General features: G+C 32.1%; 1 long non-coding RNA gene across 1 annotated transcript; it reads right to left on the reverse strand.

Annotated features, from left to right (window-relative positions):
* Nucleotides 1-293: 293 nt before the first annotated feature.
* On the reverse strand, nucleotides 294-1,491 carry LOC149252651 (uncharacterized). Its single transcript, XR_016266970.1, has 3 exons — nucleotides 1,300-1,491; nucleotides 927-1,258; nucleotides 294-722 (listed from the first exon to the last, which is right to left on the reverse strand). It is a non-coding gene; the product is annotated as an uncharacterized LOC149252651 (long non-coding RNA).
* Between the last annotated feature and the right edge of the window lie 20,821 nt (nucleotides 1,492-22,312).

The raw sequence follows: 22,312 nt of genomic DNA on the forward strand, positions 1-22,312 counted from the left end.
ACAAATAGAGAACATGAACATATGACTGCAACTAAAAACCACTTGTCGAAGCTTAACAGTAACAGCAAACCTCTTGGATGATGTTTTCGACCCAAAAATACAGACTAATCCCTCACACTTGTTGCTACATGAATGGCTTATCCTCTTGTTCTAGTTTCACATGAATCGCACATATGATCTCTGCACCTCTAACAAATAGAGAACATGAACAGATGACTGCAACTAAAAACCACTCGTCGAAGCTTAACAGTAACAGCAAACCTCTTGGATGATGTTTTCGACCCAAAAATGCCTTTTAAGCCACCTTTCATCCACCATCCTGCACAATTTATTCCTAGAGCGGCAGATTGTGGAGTAATCCTAAAGTTATTCAGCACAACAAAGTACACACTCAAAAAGAGTTTAGATCTATAGACCTGCGATACTTAGTCAGATGCCTGTTTGTTCATAAAGTTTCAAGAGATTATTCTGCTTTCTATGATCAACTCGCAAATGTAGAGCAATATATTTAACCTGCAGCCCAAGGACCAATTTCTTAGACAACCCAGGCATAGCAATGATTAGAAATGAAACAACGTTGACGCCAAATAGAATAGACTACATGAATATAACACAACAAATATTCGACACCAAACCCCCTATATAGATCATGTATCCCTAATTAAGTCTTCTCGAGGATGTTGCAAGAATCAATCCGGTTCCTATGATCGAATTAAAAGGCCCTGCAACCCAAGGATCAATCAGCTCTCAAATCACGTATGAGAAGACCAATAGCGCCAATGCTTAATACAGAACCACAAAATAAAAATAACACCAACAAAACTCAACAACCCCCCATATTGATGCCACTGAGCCTTCGTTCGGCCACTACATCTAAACACTACATCTAAACAAGAGAAACAATAATGTTGAAGGGGACGAAATACTTTCAATTACTGTAATGGTGTTGACGGCCTTGTGGCAGCTAACATCCAATCTTCAGATCTGGACAACCAGGTAGACCAACACAAGCAGATCCCCTTCCGGGAACCAAAAAGCATAAGATCATACGGTCCTGTTACGAGACACTAAAAGGTCGCGCTTCTTTACAAAGCAAGCGTATGGTTATAAAACATACACAACCCACTACCTAAGAACATATATTAAACCCAATTACTTACAGAGCGAAGCTTCCACTGATCTATTTTGATCCTCAAACCACAACAGGAAAAACACATTTAACCTAATAACTTATAGAGTGAAAACTTCACAAAAATACCTAAAAGAATTCTCTAGAAAGTGAAAGCTTCACAAAAATACCTGAGAGAATGCACTAGATTTCTGAACAGTATATTGAAACGTGTTGCTTGCTATCTCCAAAGACCTATGGAAAACACATCCCCAATCCCATCCTCAATTCACATCTCAATAAGAGCGTGTGTAATATATTGAGATATTAGAATATATAATAGCAAGAACAAGGAAAGTACAAAAACTATGGATAAAGAGCACCAGTAGAGAAAAATAAGATGGTAGGCAAAATAAGATGTACTGAAATTAGAGACACAGAGCACCACTAATAAAAAAACCCATACGCTTCTGTACCCTGCGAAGGAAAAATACCAATAAGTAAAGCTGTTTTAGAACTGCCTGGAGACAACTACAAGCAAGACACGAAAAATAGATGAAAACCCTACTACTTTTGTAGTAGCTGCAACCCAAAATTTGGCTGGAATTACCTTTGTATTGAAAATATTGATATCTACGCCTGAATCAATTAAAGCTGTTAGAGAAAACATTTCTCCTTTGATACAGACGTTTATGAGGACATGATGTTGCTGGTATTCAATTGCTAGTATCCTCCTTTCCTGAAACCTACTGTAGGATCTCTTTTTCTTTCAATTATTTCAACTTGAGACTAACAGATTTTGGTGCAGAATGTAGAGTGTATGCATTTGTGCATGCAGAAATATTTTGTGTCAAAGTTTGCTTGCTTTTTTTTAGCTGAGCTATTTGACGCTTAAGAGTAGAGATTTCTGTTTTAAGATTATGGATTTCTCTACTTACCTCCCCCAAAGTGAGTGCGCGAACTTTAGATGGCAACTGGTCATGCTGGACCCCAAAGTGAGTGCACGAACTTTAGATGGCAACTGGTCACGCTGGAAGGCTTTAGTGTTTTGTTCATAGGAGGCATCTAGAGAGAGAGACCTTTTGGCAGATCCTTTGTTGGCAATGGAGGAATGAAATTGATTTTAAAAAGTTTCCAGGAGCTTGTTTTTTATTTCTCCTTCTTCCATGGCACGAATTTGTGATAAAATTTTTAGTTTCTTCATCAACAGTCTGAGCCATCAATATTTTTTCTTTTTGATAATTCTGTTTTCAGAGGTATCACTAGAACAATCAGAAACAGTGGAATAGCCGCAATTACAACCATTTGAATCAAAACAGAAACATTGCTACATATGAGTATTTAACTCTTCTATTGATGAATCAAAAGAAAAAGAAATTAGAGGATGATTCTTCTAGCTGTTGTTGTTGAATCTATTCACGAATCAAAACATTCGGACAATGATCAATTCTGTGATTCCTAGACCCACATCTCATGCATAACATTTGGGTCTCTGTTTTAACAACGTTATTTTGTTTACTTTGAGGCATGGATTTCAACTCTCTTAGTTCTTCCTTCAACTTGTATTTTTGTTTTTTTATCAACATTCTAGCAAATAATTTCTCAATAGGCCATTTGACCCTTTTCCTCATTCCACACACTTCTCTCGTTCTCATCTTGTAGCAACTTCATAAGCACATTCAAGCATGCCTTCACCTTAACAAGTTCCTTCTCAAACTCTTCATCACTTGTACTGTCTTTTGGTAATCTTAGCTCCCCCATTCGATCATTTGGAACCCCTTGAGCACTCCTCACTCATCTAGCTTTTGCACTCACATTTCCTCTTTCCATCACAACTATACAAGTTGTAAGATTTCTTGCCACAATTCACTTTCCCAAATACAATTTGCCAAACAATTTATCAAAGTTTAGATACAAACATTCAAATCTATAACTTCAAAAATCAAGAACTAATACCAAAATCTCAACTTTGATTTTACAATCATCTAAAAACATTTACCAACTAAAACATAAACATAACCCTTGACATCAAGCACAAGTCTGACACCCACACCTTAAATCTAGAATTAACATTAACCAACCACTCAAGGAAAATTAAAATGAAAATTACATATATAGTTTACCACACTCTAAATCTAAAATAACATGAAAATTACACAAATGAAAATTACTCAACCAAATCCAAATAATTATTACAAAAATGCTTCTTATATACAATTAGGAGAAGGACAAGCCTATAAATAACAATCATTCCAAACTCTCTAAAAACTTCTCCCTAACTTATTAATCGATTCTACGTGAAACCCAATTTTAACTTGCATATGATTGAATATAATAAATAAAATTAAAATTAAAAGTTAAGTTTGACTAAATTAAGATGAAAATTCCATAAGATGTTTTTTTGTGTACAATTGACACACCAAGTCTATAACCCATTTTACTTTCATGATTATTTAATACATGTATTGGATAAATAGTAACCTAATTTTGAATATTGGGCCAATCATTGCTATTTTAAAGCTTTGCGTTTGAAAATATAAATTATTATTTTAAAGCTTTGGATTTGAAAATATAAATTGTACAATTGATGCACCAAATCTATAACCCATTTAATTTTTATGATTCTTTAATACATTTTTGGATAAATAGTAACTTAATTTTGAATATTAGGCCAATCATTGTTATTTTAAAGCTTTGGGTTTGAAAATATAAATTGGGGAATCAAAGAAAATGAGAAATTAATGTATATATTTACTTTCCATCTTTAAAAAATCTTCATAGTGCAGCCAATGAGCCCTCATTCTCCTTGCGGAATGTTAAGTGGGATTAATAATTTGTAAAGACATTTAAAATCATAAAATATTAATTTCCATATTAAACATTCAAAATATATATTGTTTCTAAAGTAATAATTTACACCAATATCTTTGAAATATTAACATAAATTTTTTACAAACCTAAATTACCAAATTTTCAAATTATATAATAAATCTCCACTCCCTCTAAATTATGTTTTCAAATTATATAATAGATCTCCACTCCCTCTAAATTAAGGAGGAAAATTGTCTATAATCAAAAGAAAATTATTTAAACAAATAGTAATAATTTACACCAATATTTTTGAAATATTAACATAAATTTTTTAAAAACCTAATTACCAAATTTTCAAATTATATAATAAATCTCCACTCCCTCTAAATTATGTTTTCAAATATATAATAGATCTCCACTACCTCTAAATTAAGAAGGAAAATTGTTTATAATCAAAAGAAAATTATTTAAACAAATAGGATAGGATATTCGACAATAGATATTACTTGTTTATATAACTTTTAAACACAAATACAATGACATGAATAATTAATTACACCAAAATTTTCCACAAATATAACAATAACAAAGAGAAATTATTAGATCTAAGACATTAACAAAGAGAAATTATTAGATCTAAGACATTTGTTATCCATACTGACCATAAAAGAAAATTATACATAATTTTTCAACACAAATAAAAATACCATCCATAAATAAATTACAGATAGTTAAAAAAAAAACTAACTTTTCAAGACATAAATACAATAACATAAAAGAAAATTATTAAACCATCCATAAATAAGTTATTAATAATTTTCACCACAAAAATAAAAAATAAAACATGAAAATATTTTGATCTCTCTTTTTCATTCTCCCAATCAATTTCAAATTTTACTAAACATAATCCATGACCATTTTTATCTTTATCATTACTATATTTTTCTATTTATTTAAAAAATAATTAATTACATTACTATTAATATTAATATTAATATTATAATTTTTTATTTATTTACCTAAAATAAAATATTATTTCATATCTTCCAACAACTAAAATGACATCACATTATTTTACACATCTTTACCAATATTATATAATACATATCTCTCAACCACTAAAATGACATTACATTACACATTCTACATATTGAGTTGGATGTCATTCTTACGCATAAAAGCAGTTCGGCAGCACTCCGAATTACGTTCGGCAAAGGGCCGGGCAGGCCGTGATTCCTCTCCTCCAGCATATAAGCAGCAGCAACTAAATATAGGCTCCACTACTACACGATAAAGAACCGATCAAACAAATCCGAATAAATAAATTAACCAGGGCGCAGAATTTCATTTGAGGTTTTCCTTCCCTCCAATCAAATTCAAATTGAATATTTTACCATAGTTTAAAGAACTCAATTCTGGGAACAAGTAAAGAGCTCCTAGGACGCAATACAGAACGGCATTATCATTTCACAGAACGGATTTTACACAAATGTGTTTTTTCTTTTGCTTAGAACCCATTCGCAAGCATAAAGCTCGGTTTTTAAGGCACAAATTGTCATTATAATTAGAAATCATCAGCAAGGAAAGCGAGCGAGCAAAAACAGCGACTGAGGAACATGAACACTTGCAACGTACAGGCAACTCTCATCAAAGGTTTGCTGATAGCAAAATTTGGTAATAGCAAAATTAGTAAGTACGATTACGTTCTGATGTTGCTGTGTATTCAACTCCCACATTCTTCCCATTCTTTTTTATTAATCTAATAAAAAATGATAATTAACTATTTCATAGCCTAGATGGCATATACCAGTCTTAATTTGCATCTTGTACCCACCGGCTAACTTTTCTCTATTATAAAGAAATACATTATATTGAAAACCATAATTGTGTATTGCTATTAGAACAGTCAAAACATAATATTAGATAGTCAAAACATAATATTAGAAACCATAATTGTATATTTGTGTATTGCTATTAGAATAGTCAAAATATAATATTAGAAACCATAATTGTATATTGCTATTAAAATAGTCAAAATATAATATTAAAAACTAATATAATATTAAAAACCATAATTTATATTGCTATTAGAATAGTAAATAATATTAGAAACCATAATTCTATATTGTTATTAGAATAGTAAATAATATTAAAAACTATAATTCTATATACTATTAGAATAGTAAATAATATTAAAAACCATAATTGTATATTACTATTAGAATAATAAAAAAATCATGTTGATATATTGCTATCAAAAATTTATTAGAAACCATGATGTTATTATCTTTTAAATAATATTATACAGAAGACTATTATTACATGACACCATGTAACCCATAATATCATTAGAGAATTTGATACTAACATCATGACAACCCACAATACCATTACATTACACCTTAAATATAGAAGGGATAACATCATGACAACCCACAATACCATTACATTACACCTTAATTACACCTTAATTACACCTTAAATGTAGAAGGGAAAACTTTATATCAGCAAAAAGATAATATAAATTGGAAATTAGATGACCCCATCCATTAGAAAATTTGATACTAACATCATGACAACCCACAATACCATTACATTACACCTTAAATGTAGAAGGGATAACATCATGACAACCCACAATACCATTACATTACACCTTAATTACACCTTAAATGTAGAAGGGATAACATCATGACAACCCACAATACCATTACATTACACCTTAATTACACCTTAAATGCAGAAGAGAGAACTTTATATCAGCAAAAAGATAATATAAATTGGAAATTAGATGACCCCGTCCATTTCGAAGACCATGTCTGTAGAGACATTAAAAAACGCATGGTCAATGCCAAATTAGGAGGCCGGAGGCAAACACAAACATTACATGCAGAAAGATCGCTGGTAACATTACATGCAGAAAGAATAATAGAAGCCCTTCTTGCCCAGGGATGGCAATCTCACGCTCGGCTGATGACGACCGGATAAAAACACGAACATGCTGGCTGCTTACAAAGGAAGAACAACATTCCGGACACTATTCAGGTCGGCTGACGAACTGAAGGTGATATATTGCAAGTCTCAGAGTTGAGAGTTGCTGATTTGAAATAACGCTTCAAGAGGGGGATAACAAAAAACCGATATCCCAACTCATTCATTTCATTAAACCAACCGATTCATCTCACGATAAAATGAGGAAATCTGAACATCTTTTAACAAATATAAGACCTCAATTAGAGGAGAAAGGAGCAGCTGCCGCTGGTCGAAGACTCGAAAGAATGATCAAACAGTACAGATGCCAACTTATAAGACAAAACACAGCATGGACTGTCTAACTCACGATGAAGCCAGATGGAAATCAGGGGAGAAGGCCAACCTAAATGGTCATGATCGAAGCCAAGAGTAGCACAAAAACCCATCTGTGCACGCCAGGAGCTATGACAGTCCAATGATCGGAAAGGCTGAAAGCAAGGGAAAATCAACCCTCGGAGAAGCCACAACTAACTTAAATATAAAATACAAAAACCTGCATGCCGCCTTCTTCATTTCACAGAAGGGGCGAGTAAGACATTCGGAAAAATCTGCTGAATCATAGAGGGCGGCCCTTACAAAACCTGCTTGCCACCTTGAGTATCATTTTATCACAGAAAGTTGAGAAAGACATTCATGATATGTGCTGACTCATAGAAGGCGGCCCAGGCGAGTTGGAGGGGAAGAATGCACCTCTATGGCTCCTGAGGTGCAATAAATGGGCAAGGAAGACATTTAGACATATCCCGCTGATTAGAAGCCGATATGCAATCAATAATCGACACACTCGCTTGGAAAAATGACGAAACGAAAAACTCATCTAGCTCAGAAGCCTATCTTGAAGATGCAAACATACCATGCAGCCAAGTGCCGAAATGAGAATTGAAGACCATGTCCAAATATCAATGTAAATATCTTGCAGCACGCTCGCTTGACAAGAAATCATCTTGCTCATAAACCCCTCTTGAAGATACACCATAAAGAGTTGATCTAGAGAAGTTAACATGTCCAAATACACAGAAGATCTAGACCAGAGAAGTGTTTCAATGCACAGCTAAGGTGGGAGGTGAAAAGAACACAGTACAGTCAAAAGTCTGGAGAGTGAAGACTGTTGAAGACAGTGGCCAATGCAGCACTCCAAAGAACAATCGGTTACAACCACAAAGGGAAAAGTAACCCATAACCCTACCGTGGCAACTAACTGGCGATAACGATTTCAAAGCAAACTCAAAGAAATAAATATATAATGAGATATATATAATGTGCAAGGAACATAATCATCCGATGAGTTAAGGAAAACTGAATTACTTTCCAGGTACCGTAGGGACGAGCTTTCAAAAATTAACCATTTATGCAAACCCCGATGAAATATTGCGTTGTCACTTCAAGGCTGAAACATTACAGCACAACCGTAATCATCCAATAAGTAGGATAGGAGCTAAACAGCAAGGAAAACTGAATTACTGAATTATAGGACAGAGGCTTTCAGGTACCGGAGAAACGATCTTTCAAATTCATTGGCAGATTCATTATAGCACAACCTGTAGATATAGCTTGATCCAGTACACCTTAATCAGAGACAGAATACCGCTTGTCTCCAAGTATTTTAGATCATAAAAAACCATTACACCTTCAAAAAAACAGGACTAGAAGGAAAAACAAGAAAGAAAAAAATGACCTGAATTGTGATCCTTACTATTCCCAAAGAAAATATAGCGACTAGGCGTCCAAATCAGTTCTCACACATTGAGAACCCACTTCTGATCCAGACGCATTATGCCCCTGCTAATCCTATTGCTCTAGTTTCACATGAATGTCAAACAGAGGTAACTGCAACTAAAATCCACTCATCAGAGCTTAATAGTAAATTTCCTGGATGATAGCTTCGATCCAACTACGCCTTCTAACCTTTCGATCCTGCATAATTTATGCCTAGGGCAGCAGATTTTCGATCCTGCATAATTTATGCCTAGGGCAGCAGATTGCGGAGTGATTATAAATATTACCAAAACATCAATGGACTAACACACTAACAAAACACTTTTCAACTAAAGGACTGAGCCATACGTACTATGCCCCTGCTTATCCAATTGTTATAATTTCACATGAATGGATCACATGATCTTGCACCTCTAACAGAGAACGTGAACATATAACTGCACAACTAAAAACCACTCATCGGAGTTTAAACAGCAAACCTCTTTGATGATGTTTTCGACCCAAAATTGCCTTATAACCCACCTTTCATCCAATGACCTGCACAATTTATACCTAGGGCAGAAGATTGTCGAATCATAATATATCACCGAAATATAGGTAGACGGAATACAAACACTAGGAAGTAAACACTCAACAGAGTTGTAGATCTATAGACCTGCGATATTTTGTCCTGTTTTTTTTTTTGTGATAAAATTTCAAGAGAATACTCTGCTTTAACCTGCAGTGCAAGTACCAAACTTTTTACCAAATCAGGCATAGCAATGATTAGAGGTAACGTTAATGCCAAATAGACTTGACTACATGAATATAATACAATAAATACTCGACACCAAACCGCCTATGTAGATCATGTAACAGATCCCTAATTAAGTCTTCCTGGAGAATACGCTTAAGACAAATCTAGGGAAAGATCCTGTAGCCCAAGGATCAATCATCCCTCAAATCACATATGAAAAGGACCAATAGAACCAATGCTAAATACTTACAACGAAATTGATTCAGCAGCCACTGAGCCCTCATTCTCCTGCCACTAAATATGTAAACCATCCAAACAAAAAAGAAATAGCGTTGAAAGGGATGAAATGATTCAGAGAATACTTTAATTATAATAGCGAATGGTGTGGACGGCCTATCATATTCAGATCTAGTCATCTAAGATTGAAGGGGATGAAATGATTCAGATGTGGACAGCCTCCCATCTTCAGATCTTCCAGATACAAGCAGATCCCTTTCAGGTAATCAAAAAGCATAAGATCATACAGTCCTGCTATCAGCGACTAAAAGGGTCCGCTTCTTGACAAATCATGCGCATATAGTTATAAAGCATACACAAACCACTTCCTAAGAAAATATAATTAACCTAATTACTTACAGAGCGAAGCTTCCACTGATCTATATTGACCCTCGAACCACAACAGGAAAAAATATATTTAACCTAATCACTTCGAGTGAAACTTCACGAAAATACCTGAAAAAAGCCCTAGATTTCTAAATAAGCAAATTGAAACGCGCCGTTTGGAATCTCCATAGACCTATGGAAAACCCAATCCCCAAACCACAAACCCAACCCCAGTTCACATCTCAACATAAGCGGATGTAGTAGGTTAAGGTGTTAGAATAAACAAAAAAAAAATTAATGAAAAATAAAGTGGTAGGAACCGTAAAAATCATTGAAATTAGGGATAGAGATGACCACTGATGAAAAACCGTACGCCTCTGCACCCAGGGAGGAAAAATACCAACGAGTAATGCTATTTTAAACTGTCTGCAGGCAACCACAGGCAACAGGGGGGAAGACGATGGAAACCCTTTCACCCTTCCTTGCATTAGGAAGACATCCATCGCATTTCCCTGCCATCCCGGTAAGGGCAGGAAAGAAGCGAATGAATGTGATTTCACCAAATCTAGAACTCACCAATTTATAACGGGAGAGGGTTAAATGGACGGTGAAGATGAAGCGGTCGAAAAAGATGGACGATGGTGATCAAAACGCCAGCGGGAAAAGGAAAAATAAGGCAGGGCGTGCATTAGATTCTTATCTCTTTGTACCACCGACTTATTTTAATTTGAACGTTAACGCCCGCTTGGAAAAGGAAAAAGATGGCATGGTGTGCATTGCATTCTCATATTTTTGTACGAACGACTTATTTTAATATCGATGATGTATGTTCAATTAAAAAAAATACAGTGATATTCACTGAGTTTTTATCTAATTTTTCTACATGGAGCAATGGATTGTTGGGTTAGGAACAAAGAGGCCATGTCAATACTTTGTTAACAATATCAATAAATATTGATATTTATCAAATATGTAATACATATGTTGTTTTTATGTGGATCTACTTTTAGTTATAGGTTGGATCTTCAAAATATGAATTTTGCTCTGAAGCTACAAACTAAATCAAACCATAAAATTCTTAGCTATAGGTCACACGTGTACAATTGGACTCCATCTTAGTTTGGTTGTAGAATTACAGGCTAGATCAACAATCCAAAGTGTTTGTGCATTCCTTGTTTGCATGTTTTGTTGCTACTCACGCTATTAACTCAATATGTATATCCCTCCCCACTATAGGTTGTGAGTTATTTATATCTTTGTTTTGGTTCTTGTACGCCAACTTTGAGTCTTTTTGGTTTTGAGTATTGACTTTTTCCCATATACTCTATGTCTCATCATTCTACATCTATTAGTGATGTTTACTTGGAACCCATTACCCTTCCTTTGTTTGAGTCCCATCCCCATTTCTTCTATCCCATGACCAAATCCTATCAGCCATAATGTTGATTATTCAACTTAATTGAATCTATATCATTCTCATTGGGGATACAAGCCCATGATTTGGATAGGGTTATTCAACCCTTAGCTGTAGGTTGGTGCCTAAAAACATGAAGTCTAGTCCTAAAGCCTTGAACTACCTCAAACCATGAAAAGCTTAGTTATAAGTCAAATGAATACAATATGGATCCATCTTAGTTTGGGTGCAAAATTAATGGTTGGATTAGTGAACCAACGTGTCTGTAGGTTGCTTGTTTGATCATTTCACCGTTGTTCGCACCATGGCCTGAATAAGCATGCCCTTTCCCACTATAGGTTATGAGTTCTATTTGGTTTTTGTTTTTTAAGTCAAATAAGTCAAACCTAACCTAGCATAGGTGAACCCCCTTGATGACCATTGGCTCAATTGTCCATAGAAGAACTACATAAGATCTTTGTTGCATTAAAGGAGGCTTGAGATATCTACCTCACTTGACAAATAAATATTTAATATAATTTAAAAATTTTATAATAAAAAATAACGAATGAGTTAATATAGTTTTATTACATTCATGGAATGTTTTAGTTTAATGTAAGAGTACTTAAGTCTTTTTTTTTTTTCTTTTTTTTCTTTTTTTGATAAATTCACAATTAATCTTAATATGAAAAGAATTTAATCAATTCAATCCATGAAATCCATGGTATTTAAGGTTAATGTATACAATCACAATTTTAAAAAACACAGAATCAATTTACATATTATTAAATGCAATTTAAGGATATTGTACAAACCAAGCCCCTCAAAACTATAGGGTTCATGTATATGAAACAAGATTTATATGAATTTTGAAATTAAGTTGCATTCCTAAATTACATTGTAAATGAAAAAATTGGATATCGATATCATTCAATGCATATAACTAATATTCAATTATGTTGAGAAATGGGCAACTTTAATCTTAAAATCTAATATCAAAATAAGGAAACTTCTATGAAACATAACCTCATTCAAGATGGATTTATCTTATTTTTCAATCTTTAACCCAAATTTTCATTTATGAATTTTTGTCAATGTATTATGAAAGTCCATAAAATAATGACAAAGTGCTACCAAATCTATGATGGCAAAAAATCTTATATCACAAAGAAAAATTATTACAACTATTTGTTATCCATGACATATAGATTTGGAGTGAGTGGCAACTTATAAGGACCTTAAAATGCATCCATCACCACACTTCTTGCACCAAACCCTAAATCTAGATGTAACCAACCACCACAAGAAGGGGAAGGGGTAAATGCATGGAATAAACAATCCCATAAAATTATAAATAAAAATAATAAGAAAGAACTCAAATTAATATATGGAAAATTGTTAAATATAATAAGCAAACTTGAAATTAGAGGTTAAGAGCATGATACTCACTCGACTTAATTGAGATCAAAATTATACATTGGACCATTCATAGGGTTCGATTTGATCCACCTAGATGTTTCTAATACACAATTGACATGCCAAGCCTATAAAAAATATAACCATTCACTACAACAAAACAGGCAATTTACGCCAGATTTAGCACCAGATTTTAGTGTATTTTTCTCTCCATTGGGATGAGCATCCTGGCGCTAAATTTGGCTCTATTGTACAATTTTTAAAGCGTCATTTTTTCCACCAAATTTTGCATCTTTTTTCTACGCCAAATTTTGCATCATATTTTGCACCAAGATTTGCATTTGGTTTTACAACAGGTTTTGCTTCTAGATTTGTGCCATTTTTTGCATCTCGTTTTGTGCCATTCTTTTCTTCTATTTTTATGTCGATATTTGCATCGAGTTTTACACCATCTTTTGCATCTGATTTAGTGCCTTTTTTGCATCGAGGTTGTGCTAGTTTTTGCATCTAGTCTTATGCCATTTTTTGCTTCTAATTTTGTACTTATTTTTACATCTATTTTTGCACCAATTTTTCTGTCTTTTTTTACACCATTTTTTGCATCTAATTTTGTACCATATGTTGAATCTGATTTAGTGCCAAATTTTTCATCCATTTTTGAACCATTTTTTTCATCCACTTTTTCGTTTCATTTGTCTCCCTTTTTTGCATCCTATTTTGCATCATTTGTTGCATCCAATTTAGCATCATTTTTAACAACATTTCTTGCATCCAATTTTGCATCCTTTTGAGCATCTAAATTTTCACCCTATGTTGGACCATGCATTGCGTCCACCTTTGAATCCCATTTTGTGTCTAAAGTTACGTTCAATTTTGAGCCATTTTTTTCGTCTACTTTTGCATTTGTTTTTGCACCAAGTTTTGAATCATTTGTTGCACCTCATTTTGCATCCAATGTTGCATCCAAATTTGAGCCATTTTTATGCCCATTTTCACACCATTTTTCTACTTTTGTGTCCAAATTTTCACCATTTTTTATGTCCAATTTTGCATCCTTTTTGGTATCTAATTTTGCATCCTTTTTGGCATCCAAATTTGCATCCTTTTTTTTGCCACATTTTGTGTCCACATTTGCATCTCATTTTGCACCAAGATTTTAGTTTGAATTTTCATTTAGTTATGTATAATTTTTGGCATCCTTAGTTTCACCATTTTTTAGTCCCATTTTGCTTCTTGTTTTGTGTCTTTTCTCACAACCTTTTTGCACCCAATTTTGTATCCTAATTTTACACCATCCTTTTCATCCTCATTTTGGTGTCCATTTTTGCATCCTTGTTTGCACCCAATTTGGTATCTTTTTGTATGCCCTATTTTGTTCCCTTCTTTGTGTCTAGTTTTGCACCCCTTTTTAATTCTACTTTAAACCCCTTTTTGTCTCATTGTTTGCATCTTGTTTCGATGGTTAGTTTAACATCCAATTTTACTCCCAATTTTGCATTGATGGTTACATCCACTTTTGGCTTCTTGTTTAGAGTTTTACTTTTACTTCCATTTTACTAATTTTATTACATAGTGAAATATATTACAGTTTCTAAATATCATTTTGCTATAGGATTTAATGCACAGTTAGATGAACATAAAACCCTCTCAGTATATCCTAGAAACCTAAGATAGACTGATTAAGGGAATGGTTGTTCTAAGGCTCGGGATTCTTAGTAGATCAAGATGTAGAGTATAGATTAAGAAAAGAAGAATTAATTCATGTGAGTCCTCACATGCAGGTCTTGTTGGAGTTTTTAGTGTAGCTGGGAAGCGCTCCTAGATAGCTCCAAATCTTGGTCCTACACACAAGAGAGAGAACAAAGAAAACTTCACAACATAATTTCTTAGTAATTGAAACTATCATAAACATATAAATATTACTGAATAAATAAATATAAACCAAAATCCCATAAATTCATTAGTTAAATAGGATAAATAAAGAATGAATAGTAGCATATGGAAGGATGAACAAATAATCTATATTAATAAAGGAGTTGGAGGAAAGTTACAACCATTAGATGCAGTTGCAACAACACCTCCCCCAACTCCTAGCTCCAAAACTCTCCCTCTCAAGATAGATCTCAGCAGCGTGACAATACACGAATTCCCATCATTTCCTCAATGGCCAAGCCTCCAATATATACGAAAGTGAATGCAATGAAGATTTCCCAAATTCCTCATTAGTTCAATTTTGGCAAAAGCTTTTGGGTGAATAATGTTTCCTCATATAAAAATGGCATTTTCCACTTTTTAGATGCTTTTGTGCTTAGGAAAAAGCTTCCCCATGCTTTATGGCTCTTTCCCACTTTTGTATGCTTTTATTTTTTAGGAAAAATCTAAAGATGAGGATAAAGAGACCACATTCCACCATATGAGTTTCCGAAAGTGAACAAGAGTGTCAAATTCTAGTTAACTTGAGTTTTTTTCTCGCATTAGAGGAATGTTCATTTTAAAATATTAACATTGAATTTCCATGTCATAATGTGTAAGCCAATCAAAATCCTTTAAAATTTAAAAGACATACATGTGTGACTAGGCAGTGGATTTTTTTTTTAATAATATAACTTACCTAATTTAACTGTGAATGATGCCCGAGTGACCCAAAACTATATTAAATATTAAAAATAAAAATAATATCTTAATCTATAAAAGTTAGAATATCGAGAATATTTTTAGTGAAGGGTAAATCATGGCGTGTTAAATAAATAAATTTAAATATAAAATCCTAAATCCTAAATTTAATTTAAATTATAAATTTAATTTCTTAATTTATTTTATTAAATCTTGTATTTATAAATTAATTTAAATATAAAATATAAATATATGGTTATTTTGATAAAAGTGCATTTATTTGGGTAACTTAAATTTAAACTTAACTTAAATTTATATTTTAAATTTTCCTTTTAAATTTAAATTTTCTTAAATCTTGTGTTAATAAATTAATTTCAATATAAAATACATGTAGACGGTCATTTTTTATAAAAGTGACGTTATTCTGGGTAATTTAAATTTAAATTTAAATTTCCTTTAAATTTAAATTTAATTTTCCTTTAAATTTTGAATTTGCTTTTTTAATTTAGATTTTCCTTTTTAATTTAAATTTACTTTTTTTAATTTAAATTTTATTAAATTTTGTGCTAAAATATTAATTTAAATATAAAATACATATACAATTATTTTGATAAATGTGACATTTATTTGGGTAAGTTTGGTAAAAGAATAATAAAAATGATATATTAAAAAATTGTCTACATGACATTATTTTATTAGTTTCTTAATTTTTTCTTAGGTGGTTATTTTTTGAGTTGAAAATTCCTCTAATGTGAGAATTTTGGTAACAAAAGTTAGATGAAAGGGACAACTTGTTATGGACTAGGATACCATCGTTCTCATGGTACATAACTTGTATTATAGGCCTATATAGTTTAGGAGAAAGGGGTATTTCAACCAACATCATAGTATTCTCCTCCAAGATGATCAGGAGGTATTTTCATGTATAACACATTTAAGAATATATCACAATTCAAATTCATAACTTAGTATTTGTAAACAAATTTAAGAGTAATTGACAACGTTTATAAAAAATATAGCAGTATCCTCATATATAATAATTCTCCATAAAAAAATCATTGACAATTTTCAATATACATATATTACTACTAAATCAACATTTATCGCAGATATCATTATTCCAAGTTAAATTCACAACATTACATCCAAAAATAGTAATATCATCATACATAATCATTCGCCATAAAAAAGCATTGACAGGTTTCAACACATATATAAAGTAACAAGATAATACTAATAATATCCTCATCATCTTTAATCAAATCAACTAAGATTCAAATGTGTGATTATCATATCAAAATATTTCATGAACACCATTATGCTAAGGTAAATTCACAACACCCATCAAAAGATAGTAATATCATCATACATAATATCTCCATCAAAATAATGTTGATAATTTTCAATATATACATAAAATAACAAGATAAAATTGATAATATCATCATCATATTTAATCAAATCAACTAAAATTCAATGTAAAATTACCAAATGAAAATGTTTCATAGATATCATTATGCTAATGTAAGTTCACAACATCCATAAAAAAATAGGAATCTCATCATACACAATAATTCTTCATAAAAAAAAATTGTAAACAATTTTCAACATATTCATAAGGTAAGAAGATAGTACCGATAGTATCATCATCATTTTTCAAATAAACTAAAATTCAAATGTATGATTACCATATTAAGACATCCAACAAAATATAAAAAATAACGCATGACTAGCTAGCACCACGAAAATCATAGTCAAGATCATCCTCATGATTATTTCCATGATCATCATCCTGACCATCCTGATAATATCATCCACATAATCATCACCAATGCCATTGCCATCCTCATCATCATCATCTCTAATATATGATGTAATCTAAACATAGTCTATATCATCATCTTCATGGTCATTACCTATAACTTTTTGGTCATCTTCATGGTCATTACCTATAACTTTTTGGAAAAAAATCAATATTACATGTTAGTACTAATTCTATAGCAAAATGCATATTTTTATTACAATGCTAATAATAAAATGAGTTAGGACATAATAACATTTAATAGTACTAAAAATAAAATGAAAATATGGCTTAAGATATATTGGAGATCCAACTAAGATTACACTTGTAATTCACATTAAGTAGTAGAAGCATTTTTTAATCCATATGAAGTAGGTACCCATTTATTCTTCATATTATATTGTGAATGTTTCTTATGATTTCCATGCATAATTGGTAAATTAATATTTACTAGAAGCTTTATTTGAAATTACAATTGTAATTCAAATTATAAATAGAAGAAATTTTAACAAAAAAAGAATGTCACATGAAAAAGTAAACTGTTTTTAATGAAAAATAAGTCGCATACAATATGAATGTCACATGAAATATTGAGTTGTTTTTAATGCATATACTTTTCTCTATAATAAGATGGATCCTAATGTTTGTTCAAGAACAAACACTCACAAATAATTACTTCATTTTATCCATTATCACACTTAATCCATTATACCTAGTGACGATAATGATTCCATTCAAATTGCTTTGAACTCCCTAAATATAATGTAAAAGAGAAAACTCCACGACCATGACCATGACCGCAACCCCCTCCCTTGCCTCTTCCATCATCAGAGACAATGAACTTGGAGTTATGACCATGATAGTAACCCCTCCCTTGCCTTCTGTCCACCATTAGAGGCATTGAACTTGGAATTAAGAGTACTCATGTTTTCTTTGCTCTAATTAATCTCCAAGGAATCAAAACTTGATCAATATATCAAGGGCTCCATCAAGGAATAGATATATCATAAGAGAAGCTCAATAGGCTTTCCGAAAAGAGTGTGAAATAACACTTATCTCTGTTTTATTAAATAACTTGAGTGAGTGGAATGGATGGTGGGAAACACTTACCAAGGAAAGGAATATTTTTGGTCCGTCCTTATTTCTATTATTATTTTTGCTTCTTAGAATGGAGGGAAGTGTTTAAAAAAAATCTAAAAAATATTTTAAATTTAAAATATATATATATATATATGCTTAATTTTAGTTTTTTTTTTAGATATATATTCAGTTTAGTATTTTTTATTTTCTAAAAAAATATATTTAGTTTCTGGTTTTTGTTTGTTTGTTTTTTTAAAGATATATAACAAAATTATATTTTCTTTTTATAAAAATGGGTTTTAAACATCCATTCATGTAAAATTTGTGATTTTATGATATAAGTTTAAATTATATATAAAAAAGTAACTTAATGCCATGCGTTGTGTCGCTGAGATGGGTATTATACATCTCTTCCTTGGTAAGTTATAGAATGTGCTTGGGTTTTCTTAATGCAATAAAATTAATTCTTCTCTTTATTTTGAGATGTTCAACTTGCACCTAATAAAACAATAAAGTTAAAATAGGTTTGCCTCTGTCCTTTGTAGATTTCTTTCCCCATTAATCCTTGTCTTACTAGATTAATTGTCTTATGGTGGCCTTGAGTGGTCACTCCCATTAGTTGCATGCTTTTTAGTTTTATGTTAGTGACATTTCTTAGGATTGATAACATGTTATTTAAATCAGGAAAATGTGTTATTTTCCATATTATTGTTAAATATTAATATTAAATTTGTTGGTTTTGAACATGGTTTAGAAAAAAGTTCCCAAAAGGTTTATAGATTGTAATTTATAATGTAATGCTTCATTACTTGATGAAATTGTTTTGGATATTTTTTTTAAAGATTCATTGATTTATGAAATTTTTATGGATATTTTTTTTAGTATATTAACTTGTATGTGATAAATTCAAAAGTCACCTCTTTTTGAGATTTTCATTGGTTAATTTCCCTTAAGGCTATCAAGTTCACCATTCAGTCCCAGGTTAAGGAAATATAGGAGTCATGAAGTGGCATTGTCCAATAACTTAAGTCTTGGAACATGTTTTTTTTAGTCACATTATACTTCCTTTCTGTGTAAATTCTCCATGAAAATAGTCTCATGGAACATGAGGGACCTCAATAGTAAAGGAAAACAAATACTCCTAAAAGAAAAATGGTTCGCTAAGCACCCATCAATAACGTTGATATAAGAAATAAAAATATTAAGTGAGGTTCTACCTCATATAATTAGAAAATAGGGGAGGAATTTCCAAGTAGTAGTGATTGATGATTAGATATACTTGGGTGGAATGGCTATTATTTGGAATGATCAGGACATCAAGGTTACCAATATGTTTACCTATTTTCGCATTATGACAATAAACTTTTAGTTAATTGACATTGAGGACTAAGGTACTACCATGTATCCAATGTCTGTGACTCCAATGTCGCAAATGGAAAACCTCTATTTCTCAATTCTATTTCCAACACAAGTAATTTATACTCCCCATCTTCATGGATTATTGGGAGTGACTTCAATATTATCAAGTGTCTCGAGGAATAGAAAGGATGAATCACAATGTTTACCAAGAGATTTTGTAAGATATACCATCAAGGCCCTAAAGTAGTATCCATGAAAGTTCTCAAGCAATGAGTCTCCAACCCATACATGTGGATCAATGACATGTAATACATGTGTGTGTGGTGACTAACTTAATACACTGTTCTAATAACTCCACAAACTTAATTATTTCACTCCATCACATGATTGATCGTAGTGTGACATAAGTAAACCAAGAGTAGACATGAAACCCTTAGGCAAGAAAATTTCCCTAGATCCTCAATTAGGTTCTTAAATGATGAAGTGAAAAAGAAAAGGGAAAATAGGACTTCATGATTTAACCATCACAAACATGTGATCAAGTGTGACTAGGAGTGTATAAATTCATATGTTTTCCAAAGAGAGTGTGAATACATGAGTTACCATTCATTGGGCCTTATTTTTCTTTCTTTTGATTTTTCTTATATATAGGACTTAGGGAATAAGGTTTTCATAAGTTTTGAACAACTCATAGATATAATATTTACATAAATTTTCACTTTAACCTTAGAGTTTAGACTTAGATAAATCATTATAGTGTATCTTTAACGATTTTGGCTTTCACTTTTTGATTTTATTTCATCACAAATGACAAAAGGGGAAATATTTTGCCACAAATCTATGAATGCTTAATCATAAAGGCGTCATGTGATGAAAACAAATTAATGATGTTATTCCCTATGAAAATGATGGGTATTCTTGAGAAACACTTATGCTTGTGGATGTCTCCTCCCTAGTTGAGAGGGAGTGAGCATTGACACCATATTATCCATTTGTCATGTACTACGACCGAGACTAACAGTCGTAAGCCTACTTAAGACACCAGTAGGGAGAATGGTGGATTAGATAAACATATGGAACCAATATTCTTCGAGAATTTGTGCTTTGACTAGGACTAACCGCCATAAGTCAAGTACATTAATCTAAGATAAGAATAGTCATGAGGATCTACATTTCTTGGTGTCAAATATTATGGCAGTGGATTAGGAAATGATCGTGCGAGGACATGCTTGATGAACATCCTAGTGTGGTAAGTTCCTAAAGAGGCAGTGGTGTCCAAATTTATGCCTCCCAACATTGTGCTATGATCTAATGGAGAGATATAACTTGTTAGTCAAGACATTTCTATTTTGACAATGTTGGCTGTGATGATGTAAATCATCGTTGATTCTTATCAATCTAGATCCATTCTTATATGAATATTTCAACTTGAGAGTAATTTTTTGTCTCATTATGAGTATCTCCCTAGTTTAGAGGGAGTGTCATCATCTTCATCATCATCATCACCACCATCAATCTCATCATTGCATTATCGTCATAATCGCCATTCATGTCGTCATCATCATCACCACCATCAATCTCATCATTGCATTATCGTCATAATCGCCATTCATGTTGTCATCATCATCACCACCATCAATCTCATCATTGCATTATCGTCATAATCGCCATTCATGTCGTCATCATCATCATCACCATCAATCTCATCATTGCATTATCGTCATAATCGCCATTCATGTCGTCATCATCATCATTATTATGGACATTGTCGTCAATTGTTCATAATTATAGGTGTCGTAAGAAATATCATCAACCCAAAAAATATTACGAGTGCTCAAAAAGGGTTGTTAGGACACATGATATATGCAAGATAAATGACAACTTTAGTTTTTAGAGATGATCAATGATCATCATCATCATTACCATTATCATCGTCATCATAATTTTCATCACCCCCATCATCATAATTAATGTAATTTCTATCATAATTGTTGTCAACTTCGTCATGAACATCATAATCATCGTTCATGCCATTATTGTTGTTGATGATGACCAAGATGAAAATAATGATAATGATGATCAAATGATGATGACTTGGAAGATGACTCTAAAGATAATGATTATGATTATGACCATGACAACATTTAAAAATTGGGAAGATTGTCCAAGGTCATTAGCATCGCCATAATCATTGTCATTATAACCCCCATCATCTTTATCATCATTTTTATTATCATAATATTAATCAAAATTCATGTCATCGTCATCATCTTCATTATCATCATCGTCATAATTATTGACATTGTCATCAGTTGTTCATAATTATTAATGTCATAAGAAATATCATCAATGCAAAAAATATATGAGTGTTGGAAAATGGATGCAAAAGTAAAAAAAAAATGGGGGCAACAATAGACGTAAAATTGGATGAAGAGTGGACACAACATAAGTAGATGCAAAACAAGACAGAAAAATTGACACAAAAGTGGATGAAAAAGTAGATGCAATAGTTGATGCAAAATTGGACACAAAATAGGATGCAAACATGGATGAAAAAGTGGAAGAAAACATGGGTGTAATAGTAGGCATAAAACTTAGCATGAATTGTTGTGAAATAAATGTGGATACAACAATGAACAAAAA

Source organism: Pinus tabuliformis, chromosome 7 (assembly GCF_031772625.1).
Source record: "Pinus tabuliformis cultivar Carrire ecotype Pingquan chromosome 7, CPIR1, whole genome shotgun sequence".
Lineage (NCBI taxonomy): Eukaryota > Viridiplantae > Streptophyta > Pinopsida > Pinales > Pinaceae > Pinus > Pinus tabuliformis.